General features: G+C 43.5%; 1 protein-coding gene and 1 non-coding gene across 2 annotated transcripts in view; both read right to left on the reverse strand.

Moving 5' to 3' along the window:
- The window catches only part of LOC124616600 (breast cancer anti-estrogen resistance protein 3 homolog), a 1084307-nt gene that overhangs the window by 759320 nt on the left and 312732 nt on the right, over positions 1-12255 (reverse strand). The gene's annotated exons all lie outside the window — the stretch shown is intronic.
- On the reverse strand, positions 303-377 carry Trnat-ugu. The gene has a single exon. It is a non-coding gene; the product is annotated as a tRNA-Thr (tRNA).

Genomic DNA, 12255 nt, shown 5'->3' on the forward strand with positions numbered 1-12255 from the left:
ATGTCGAATCAACTGCTTTCCTCCCTCTGCCACATTGCACTTCAAAAGAACCTGTCTTTTCGAATTTTGTAATTATTTTCTCCAGACCTTTAGCAGACATCGGACCAGTGCCTGCATTCATATTCTTGAGTGCCCGCAGCTCCTGCAAGGCTAATGGCGCAGAACTGCCGTTGTTATAAAAGAGCTTCGCCAGCAGCGTGCATCCTTCATGGAGACAGTTACGATGCGAAATTAGAATTATATTTATACCGTCAGTTGCTGACGGCCGTTGATATAGATCAACGGGGACGGGTGAAAATGTGTGTCCCGACCGGGACTCGAACCCGGGATCTCCTGCTTACATGGCAGACGCTCTATCCATCTGAGCCACCGAGGGCACAGGGGATAGTGCGACTGCAGGGACTATTTCGCGCACGCCTCCCGCGCGATCCACATTCTCACCTTGTATGTCCACACACTACATTCGTGGTGTCCCACCCCAACACACTCATTACTCGTGGAAGACACTCTTACCAAGTCCCGTAATAATTCAGGGAATATGTGTGCATCCGCACAGAAGGAGGTCATGCCCGGTACTGCCAGAACTATAATATGGATATCCATATAAGTATATAGTTGCGATGCGCGTCTTGGACGCTAACTCAGAAGGAGCCCTGTAGCCCACATCTGTTGGTATGCGTATTCTGACGCTTACAGCGCCATCTCTTGGTCAAATTTTCTATTTTTTTCCGATACCCTTTCCCCCTGCGTCAATAACATGCTGTTCAAATTTGACATCATTCTGAGCAGTGATTCCCTATCTACAGCGTTTTGAAACTGAAATTTTAATTATGGACACCCTATGTATTTATTCACAGACAACCAGTGTCGGTCAGGCGACCTTATTTAAGTCACGGATTAATACTGTTAATACTACATCACTGTTTATGCCACGACTTTGGCCAGACAGAACGGTTAACACTATAATAAACTGTCGATTTCGGCATTGGCGACTGGTGAATAGTCTATAAGATAATAGACCTACGTGTATGCGACAGATTCTGCAACTGAAAACAGTTATGTATTTGATATCAAGTTATCTTCCTCGAACTTGATAGTGTTAGGCCATGAGTTGAAGGCAGTCGATTGGTCGAAACTTGATGTCTGTCCACAGATATAAATTAAAATAGATTTTGATGATCCCAAGATGAAGTTGTTTATACACACTGAATCTGTGCAGCTCTGTCTACGGAACATTTGTTGCTTAACAGTTCGTCAACATCGAGATCATTTAGCAGCAGCCTTAGTCCAGTTCGACAATGACGACTGAGCAAGATAAGTTATTGCTAATTGAAGGAAGTTTTGTTATCTTTACTAGTTACCACAGCAGGAATTACGGTGTGGACTACACAGACAGCCCAGACAGCCCCTCTTGACAATAATTCGTACCTTAGTAATACGAACATTAAATGAGCCGCAAATATCCAGAGCAACATCATTACGTTACCGTCATCTTTCGGTCGCCTCGGCAACGACTATAAAATATTCAAATATAAGTACATAATAATTAATAGCTTTCGGTACTGATTTTTTAAAACTTGATAGCAGCTTAATTTGAAGCTGTAGCGTTACAATCATTCCTCACCCTTGTGCAACCTGGCACCGAGTTCAGTTTTTAAGCCATTCGGCATAGACGGTATGCAAAACACTAATATTCCTCCGCTCCCATTTCAATTGTCACCGGTTAGAGGTATGAGCGGATAGCAGAAATGAGATCCGCAACTGCACCATATATGCAGCTCATTTACTCTACCCCCATGCTCATAAATTAAGGGTAATTGCAGAGTGTGGTGCCACACAACGTGGCACTACACAAAACTGGCGCTAATAGCACAGGCGCATAGAAAACACACACGACACAGATCTGTAAGTCCACGGTATTGGTGATAAGCTGAGAAAACCGTCCCGAAACACATGTGCTACAAAGCGCCACTGTTTCCTGCGCATGTACCCCGACATCAATATGGGATATGATCACCATGCACACGTACACAGGCCGCACAACGGGTTGGCATACTCTGGATCAGGTGGTCGAGCAGCTGCTGGGGTATAGACTCTCATTCTTGCACCAGTGCCTGTGAGATCCTGAAGTGTCCTAGGGGTTTGAAGGCGTCGACCGAGAGCATCCCAGACGTGCTCGATGGTGTCTAGGTCTGGAGAACAGGCAGGCCACTCCATTCGGGTCATATCTTCTGTTTCAAGGTACTCCGTCACGATGGCAGCTCGGTGGGGCCGTGCGTTATCATCCATCAGGAGGAAGGTGGGACCCACTGCACCCCTGAAAGGTCGATACACTGGTACAAAATGACGTCCCGATACAGCTGACCTGTTACAGTTCCTCTGTCAAAGACATGCACAGGTGTACGTGCACCAATCATAATCCCACCCCATACCATCAAACCAAGACCTCCATACCAGTCCGTTCCAAGGACATTAACAGGTTGGTATCTGGTTCCTGGTTCACGCCAGATGAAAACCCGGCGAGAATCACTGTTCAGACTATACCTGGACTCGTCCGTGAACATAACCTGGGACCACTGTTCCAATGACCATGTACTGTGTTCTTGACACCAAGCTTTACGGGCTCTCCTGTGACCAGGGGTCAGTGTAATGCACCTTGCAGGTCTCCGGGCGAATGAACCATGTCTGTTCACTCGTCTGTAGACTGTGTGTCTGGAGACAACCGTTCCAGTGGCTGTGGTAAGGTCGCGAGCACGCCTACCTGCAGTACTCCGTGGCCGTCTGCAGGTACTGATGGTGAAATATCGGTCTTCTTGTGGTGTTGTTCACCGTGGTCGTCCCAACTGTAGCGCCTGGACACGTTTCCTGTCTGCTGGAATCGTTGCCATAATCTTGAGATCACACTTTGTGGCACACGGAGGGCCCGTGCTACGACCTGCTGTGTTTGACCAGCCTCCAGTCGCCCTAGTTTTCTACCCCTCATAACGTCATCAATGTGTGTTCTTTGAGCTATTTCCAACATATAGTCACCATTAGCACGTCTGCATACGTACTCGCTGCACCGTACTGTGACATGCACTAACACACCTCTGCGTAAGTGGACTGCTACCAGCGCCACCGTGCAACAACCGCAGGTCAAATACACCGCATGGGCATACCCCGAGGTAATTTAAATCCGCAAACCGCCCACCAGAGCGTTGTTTCACCGTGTATCATCATTATTCTTAATTTATGAGCATGAGTGTACATCGACAACGGCGTCCGCAGATCGTTTAACCGCAGACAGTACGCCGGAACTTTGACTGCATTCCCGCCTCGCGAAAAGTTTTATTGGATGAGGTCAGATCTCTTAATTTACGCGTACATTCCATAGACTGAAAACGTAAAGGCCAATGATGACCATAGCTTAACACGACAAAGCGTGCGATCTTCTTGAAACGTTCCGTAAGTTACGTCTTTCTGTCGTAATTATTGAAACAGGTTTTGTGAATTTACCTGTAGAACGTTCTCACAACACTGTAAAGTGAAACGTCATGTTACAAGTTGTCTTCACATACTGCAACTATTTAGCTGATTTATTTAATGTATGTTAATTCACCACACCGTTAAAACTCGTTAAGTTTCTTCACTTGTCAACGTAATAAGCATTGTTCTTGTACTTGTAAATGTATTTACGAGTTGTACACTTACCAAACATTTTTTCTTACGTATATGATACACAAACAGGAGTCAGACCGTGAAGCAAAGATTTCAGTGGAAAGAATATTCTGTAAGAGCGTTCAGGTACATTTGTAGTAGCTTTCGGTAAATGGGTAAGCGACCTGTGATACTCCAAACGAAGCAGGAATGAACCGGAAGTCTGCTGACACTATGGAAAAAGGACACGTGTAATTGTTCGGAAAAGCGGGAGAAAGAGCTTTACTTCCCATCTACCCTCCCCAGGACACGGTACATTAAAGTCAATATAGCAACATTCCATCACAAATGGGTAGTAATTGTTATTATTATCATCATCCATCGAATGTAATGCAAATAGAAGAAAATGGTAACCCCGACAAAGTTTTTTAACTTTAAACCACAAAACCACCAACTGTGAACATACGCAGACATAGCCTAATAAGGTATTGCGAAGAGAATCACTTCCACTGTGCCAACCAGCGTGTATCCCGCACTTTCCACAGACGATGCAGTTGTGTATAACGAAGTACTGTGTGAAAATGTTCCACAAATATTCAGCTAATGTCCATAATATTTAAACATGGTGCAAAGACGTTCAGCTAGCTTTAAATGTTCAGAAATGTAAAATTGAGTCCTACATGAAACGAAAAATTCGAAGTCTCCTACGACAACGATATCAATCAGATATCAGTCAGAATTAGAATCTGTCAATTCGTAGAAATAGCTAGGTGTTACACTATGTAGGGACATGGAATGGAATGATCACGTAGACTCAGCTGTGGCTAAAAGAGGTTCATTGGTAGAATACTATGAAAATGCAATCAATCTACAAAGGAGTTTGTTTACAAGACGCTCGTCCGACCTACCCCAGAATATTAGTCAAGAGTGTAGAACCAGCGCGAAATAGAACTGAAAGGAAGTATTCGATGTATGTGAAGAAGGGCAGCCAGCCCGAATGGTCATAGATTTTTGTGAGCAAAGAGCATACTTGAAAAAGTGATCTCGCATACACTTGAAGGTGATCCAAATCGTCCCTCGACTGCGTAATTACAATGTTCCAAGAACCTGGTTTTATTGAGGAATGTAGGAATAATGTACAACCACATACATACCGCACCCATAGGAATCGCGAAGACAAGATTAAACTAAGTACAGCGCGCGCAGGGGCGTTTATACATTCTTCAAGCGTTCCATACGTGAGTGGAACGGGAAGAAGCCATACTAACTGGCACACGTACTGCAACCTCAGGCTTCCCGACGAAACTGTACCAGCAGAGAGACGAAGTGAAGTACCTAAGGGTAATCCTGGATCCGAAACTAGCATGGACCCCCACATAAATAATGGGGTTACAGTAAAAGTAAAGAAAAGTAGAGCAGAAGGTGGTTGCTAACAAGGGAACCTCCCCATCGTACCCCCCTCAGATTTAGTTATAAGTTGGGACAGTGGATAGGCCTTGATAAACTTAACACAGATCAGTTGAGAAAAAAAGGAAGAAGTTGTGTGGAACTGTGAAAAAATAAGCAAAATATACAAACTGAGTAGTCCACGGGTCGCATAAGCAACATCATGGACAAAGTCATCTCAGGAGCGTCGTGGTCCCGTGGTAGCGTGAGCAGCTGCTGAGCGAGAGGTCCTTGGTTCAAGTCTTCTCTCGAGTTAAAATTTTATTTTCTTTATTTTTGCATAGTTATTATCTGTACGTTCGTTCATTGACGTCTTTGTTCACTGTAATAAGTTTAGTGTCTGTGTTTTGCGGCCGCATCGCAAAACCGTGCGATTAGTAGACGAAAGGACGTGCCTCTCCAATGGGAACCGAAAACATTTGATCGCAAGGTCATAGGCCAACCGATTCCTCCACAGGAAAACACATCTGATATATTCTATACGACATTGGTGACGGCATGTGCGTCACATGACAGGAATATGTTGTCGACCCACCTAACTTGTACACTTGGCGAAGGGGTAAAAAGATTCTTCTACCTTGTCCGATTTAGGTTTTCTTGTGGATGTGATAATCACTCCCAAGAAAGTGATGAAAACATAAGAGTTTGTCACATAAACTGAAAATAAAAAATTAAACTTTACCCTCGATGGAAGATTTTAACCAAGGACCTTTCGTTCCGCAGCTGCTCACGTTACCACGAGACCACGGCGCTCCTGCGTTTCCAGTGTCCTTGACGTTGCCTATCTTCCTATGAACTACTCAGTTTGTATACTTTGCTTATTTTTTCACAGTTCCCCACAACTTCTTCCTGCTTTCTCAATTGATCTGTGTTGATTTTTTCAAGGCCTATCCACTGTGCCAACTTATAACTAAATCTGAGGGGGGTGCGATGGGGAGGTTCCCTTGTAAGAAGCTTGGCAAGATGCAGAGACTAGCCTGCTAAGTTATAACAGGCACAATTAACAGCACTCTCACTGCTGGTATGGAGGCGATGCTGGACATGCCCCCACTGCACCTTTGGGTTCCAGTGGATGCAGCGGCAGGGGCGTACAAGCTAAAAACTGGAAATAACTGGATAGCTCTAGAATATCCAGAATCTTGCACTAATATAATGAGTGTGCTAAATATGGGAATGGTCTGGGAAATGCCGGCTGGTGATACAACAGCTTCCACCTGCTGCAATAAACCTTACAGTGTAAGAACTGGAAGAAGGGAGCAGTGAAGGACGAACCACGACACCATTCAAGAGACACAGTATGGTTTGCAGACAAGTCGAAGACAGACGACGGCGCTGGGGCCGCGATATACGGGTGCAGCCTGGACTACAGAGAGCAATATATCGAGGGAAGATGGCCACAGTATTCTAGGCGGAAGTAAATGTACGCGGAGGAGAATTTGCGTACGTGCTATGAGGACTGTAGCGTCTACATTTACTTACACAGCCAAGCAATCTGAAAATCTCTACCAGCTCCAGCAACGAAATCAAAGATGGTCGCAGAATATCATGAAGACCTTGGGGGACGAAAGTTAAATCTGCTGTGGATCCCTGGTCACTCAGGAATTAATGGCAATGGACTATACTGTGTTCATCATAAGTACTAACCTGATGTGAACATTACCCAATGTATTCTTCCGCGTTTGTTGAATCCCATTGGATTTCGTTTCACGTGAGCAAAAGCCAAGCTGTGGCCAGCAAAGTCAAGTACGATCGTGAGGATATGTTTTATGCTGTTACACGCACATAGTCTGAGCGATAAAGCGGGACAACAGCTTTACGGTGCATTTAACTTCGACAGCACTGGCCAGACAGCTGGTCCAACTAACTTGCAATGACGTGAGCAGTTGCAGTTCAGACGTCAAATGAGACGAACAAAGAAACTACATAGCTTCGAATGTCACCTACTTTTGAAAGGGAATTAAATAATATCCTGCAAAACAACACTGTCGCAAGCTTCTTAGGTGACCAGACGGAAAGCATAAAATGCTCTCGTTCTCACCTAACATAGTATAATTACAAACAAGAGTGATGAAAATTCCTAAATTAAACACAAAAATGGTTCTGACAAGGGAACCTCCCCATCGCACCCCCCTCGGATTTAGTCATCAGTTGGCACAGTGGATAGGCCTTGAAAACCTGAACACAGATCAATCGAGAAAACAGGAAGAAGTTGTGTGGAACTATGAAAAAAAGAAGCAAAATATACAAACTGAGTAGTCCATGTGCGAGACAGGCAACATCAAGGACAAGGTGGGCCCAGTAGCGCCGTGGTACTGTTGTTAGCGTGAGCAGCTGCGCAACGAAAGCTCCTTGGTTCAAATCTTCTCTGAAATGAAAAGTTTATTTTTTTTTTCAGACAATTATCAAAGTTCAGGTACTCACACATAATCAACTTCGCTCTCCAAAATTCCAGGACATGTTCAGATTCGCTTGGACATATGCAGGATTTGACAGTCTACACACGGAAAAATTTGAAAACGTTAAAAACATATGTTTTGACAGAGCACAGGGAAAACTGTGCGACTGTGAAACTGTTGCATTCATTTGTTGCAGTTTATGTGACAAACTCTTATGTTTTAATCACTTTTTTGGGAGTTATTATAACATCCACAAGAAAAGCTAAATCGCGCAAGGTAGAAGAATCTTTTCACCCATTCGCCAAGTGTACAAGTTAGGTGGCTCGACAACATATTCCTGTCATGTGACGCACATGCCGTCACCAGTGTCGTATAGAATATACCAGACGTGTTTTCCTGTGGAGGAATCGGTTGACCTATGACCTTGCGATCAAATGTTTTCGGTTCCAATTGGAGAGGCACGTCCTTTCGTCTACTAATCGCACGGTTTTGCGGTGCGGTCGCAAAACACGGACACTAAATTTATTACAGTGAACAGAGACGTCAATGAACGAACGGACAGATCATAAATGTGCGAAAATAAAGAAGTAAAAATTTTGGCCCAAGGGAAGACTTGAAGCAAGGACCTATCGTTTCGCAACTGCTCACGCTAACCACGGGACCACGGCGCTACTGAAGCCACACTATCCTTGTTGTTGCATATGTTGCACATGGACTACTCAGTTTGTATATTTTGCTTATTTTTTTTCATAGTTCCACACAACTTCTTCCTGTTTTATCGATTGATCTGTGTTCAGTTTCTCAAGGCCTATCCACTGTGCTAACTTATAACTAAATCTGAGGGGGGTGCGATGGGGAGGTTCCCTTGTGAGCACTATGGGACTTAACATCTGAGGTCATCAGTCCCCACGACTTAGAACTACTTAAACGTAACTAACCTAAGGACATCACACACATCCATACGCAGGTAGGATTCGAACCTGCAACCGTAGCAGCAGCGCGGTTCCAGACTGAAGCTCCTAGAACCGCTCGGCCACAACGGCCGGCTAAATTAAACACAGGGTAATTTTTCAGAGTGAGCTATGTGTGATGCAAAAGCATACTGCAGGGATTACGCCGTATTCTTGAATACTGAAGCCACTAGTTACAGTCAGCTGCTTGGTAAACTTTTAGCTGTTTCCTCATCCGAATACAAGAAATACATTCAGTTCTGGGACTGTCATCTGCTACGTTGATAACGAGTCGATCAACAACAGAATACACGAAGCCATCAAGGCACCGCATTTTCTCCTCTTCTTTTATGAATTGCCGTTCTATTCCCCCCTCCACCAGTGTTTGACAGTGACATGTGAAAAAGTTGCATGCGTTAGTTCCAGTACATCTGACAGCTCAACCGTCTTGTTATTTCTCGCGATAATAACTCGGCTCCAGATCAGTTCTGTTGGGTTCACATTGTAACAGTACAGTGGCGAACGTAAAAATGCATCATTTGTGTGGGGTGCTCCTTGAAAGTGGTTGTTTTTCATGTTTCTACGACACCTACTGTATCACTCTGGTTCGTGTGAAACTGCAACTGTGCTATAAAACAATGGATACAGTCCAAAGATGAGTATTTGGTTTTTCATGTTCGTCCTAAAAAATTAAATTGTTACGTTTTCTTAATTTAAGCAACCTTCATTAGCAATCTTCCATAAAACATAGATAATTAAGAATTTATATTTGAAATGAAAACAGGAATTCCGAGCGCAGTTTGTAATTAGAAACAAGAAAACGTGCATCATTCATAAAAAATGATGATGAATTTTAGAAATACGAGATATAAGTATTTCAAATTGAACGAAGAAAGGGATAAGCAAGGCGAGACTTGAACCAGCTTTCCATGAATTTCAGCCGATTACTCAGCTACTACACTATTGATTCCGCTATACATCCAGCGTGTATTTTTATATCAACTGTATCAAATACACTCCCTGGGAAAAATTCAAAGTCGATTTTTCTGTAAATTTACGAAAAACAATAAGTACAAGCAATTTCTTGGCACTGTGTAACCGTGTTCCACATGCATGTTTTACTTGAGAGCAGGAAGCAGTCTCAGCCATTTTCATACCGCGTATTAACAGCGCGACAGTCAGGGCACAACAGTACAGAGACTGTGACTGTACACGAGTTTTGAAATAAAAACAACATAGCAAAAGCGTGATTAAGAAAAACTTTGATTGCTGTTAATACATTAGAATATCTTAAAGTTTCATTTAATGTTACTTAGTAACAAGATATCTAATACAGGAGTGGGACTACTTCAAAGAGCGTAACAAAACCTGTGTTTGTTTACATCAGGTTTATTCTTACGACGAACTGATACAGCTGACAGACTGCCCGAGACAGGTGTGACGACTACATTTGTTGGACACGAACCTCTTCTAACGATGACCAAGGCGATGGTAAAATCAAAAAGTACTTAGCTCTATTAGGGGGCAGCACATAGAATATTGGACTATGACCCAAAAACGAAAAAATTACAAGCCAATGGCGCCAAAGCCATGTTTCAAAAGAATTTCCGTAATCCTGGACTTGAACAGGAGACAAATTCGTGGTGGCGTTAATGACAGGCCATGGAAATTTTATGAAACACCTACACGCGATAGGTGTAGCGAAAGAAGCCCCTGCGTGTAGACTATGCTACGATGATAACGAGTCGATCAACAACAGAATACACGAAGCCATCAAGGCACCGCATTTTCTCCTCTTCTTTTATGAATTGCCGTTCTATTCCCCCCTCCACCAGTGTTTGACAGACCATGGACAGACCATGGAAATTTTATGAAACACCTACACGCGATAGGTGTAGCGAAAGAAGCCCCTGCGTGTAGACTATGCTACGATGATAACGAGACGATCAACAACAGAATACACGAAGCCATCAAGGCACCGCATTTTCTCCTCTTCTTTTATGAATTGCCGTTCTATTCCCCCCTCCACCAGTGTTTGACAGACCATGGACAGACCATGGAAATTTTATGAAACACCTACACGCGATAGGTGTAGCGAAAGAAGCCCCTGCGTGTAGACTATGCTACGATGATAACGAGTCGATCAACAACAGAATACACGAAGCCATCAAGGCACCGCATTTTCTCCTCTTCTTTTATGAATTGCCGTTCTATTCCCCCCTCCACCAGTGTTTGACAGACCATGGACAGACCATGGAAATTTTATGAAACACCTACACGCGATAGGTGTAGCGAAAGAAGCCCCTGCATGTAGACTATGTGGTGAAAGAGATTAAACCATACAGCATCTTCCAGTGTGAAGCATTAGAGATAAGAAGACACAGAATAGTCGAGTCATGAAGTAGCGACGAAACCGTGCCTATTACGTAAGGAACCAGTGAAGGGTGTACCTACCACTCTTTGAAGGTACCGGTTGGCTTTACCAGAATAACTCAATTTCGGTGTAGGCATAGTGGGCTAAGGGTACTCTTGTTTTTGATTGAATTTTCTCATTTTCAGAGAACTGAAGGGTGACGTATTTAATTGTTATAAACCATTCAACAGCCAAGATCGCATAATTTTTTTTGTTAATTTAAGGCAACCGGATTCAAAAGACTACGTCGTCATCTTCAGGTCTTAAAATCGTTTGTTATAAAACAAGTTCATTTCACGCTGACCTCAAACCCCTCCACTCGACGTCTTGTGCGTGAGGTCAGCGTTAAGATGAACATGTTTTATAACAAGAGATTTTAAGACCTGAAGATAACGGCATAGTCTGCTAACTCTTGTTTTTTGTCCCCCTGCGCAAATTAATAATAATAATAAAAAAATCTCTGCAATATACAGGGTGATTCAAAAAGAATACCACAACTTTAGGAATTTAAAACTCTGCAACGACAAAAGGCAGAGCTAAGCACTATCTGTCGGCGAATTAAGGGAGCTATAAAGTTTCATTTAGTTGTACATTTGTTCGCTTGAGGCGCTGTTGACTAGGCGTCAGCATCAGTTGATGCTAAGATGGCGACCGTTCAGCAGAAAGCTTTTTGTGTTATTGAGTACGGCAGAAGTGAATCGACGACAGTTGTTCAGCGTGCATTTCGAACGAAGTATGGTGTTAAACCTCCTGATAGGTGGTGTATTAAACGTTGGTATAAACAGTTTACGTCAACTACCCGAGGCGATGGATCGGCCGCCAGGCAGCCCGTGACAGAGCACTTCATCACTGGCCTCCAAGAAGCCCTCATCTTACCCCCTGCGATTTTTTCTTATGGGGGTATGTTAAGGATATGGTGTTTCGGCCACCTCTCCCAGCCACCATTGATGATTTGAAACGAGAAATAACAGCAGCTATCCAAACTGTTACGCCTGATATGCTACAGAGAGTGTGGAACGAGTTGGAGTATCGGGTTGATATTGCTCGAGTGTCTGGAGGGGGCCATATTGAACATCTCTGAACTTGTTTTTGAGTGAAAAAGAAACCTTTTTAAATACTCTTTGTAATGATGTATAACAGAAGGTTATATTATGTTTCTTTCATTAAATACACATTTTTGAAGTTGTGGTATTCTTTTTGAATCACCCTGTACAGTATTTCTCGGTAGTTTTCAGACTACTATCCGCAAGGTAGTTATTATTGCCGATAATCCACATCTTAAAGATCTCGCAGCACTAGCCTCAGCAAACACTCGCGGCCAACGATATGAACAAAACAAGCAAGGTGCGGCAAGAGAAACGTAGCGGCCTTGCAGCGTTGCCCTAGCCGCCAGCTACAGCTATTACGTAGCTGG

The sequence above is a fragment of the Schistocerca americana genome, chromosome 5 (genome assembly GCF_021461395.2).
Source record: "Schistocerca americana isolate TAMUIC-IGC-003095 chromosome 5, iqSchAmer2.1, whole genome shotgun sequence".
NCBI classification, from domain to species: domain Eukaryota; kingdom Metazoa; phylum Arthropoda; class Insecta; order Orthoptera; family Acrididae; genus Schistocerca; species Schistocerca americana.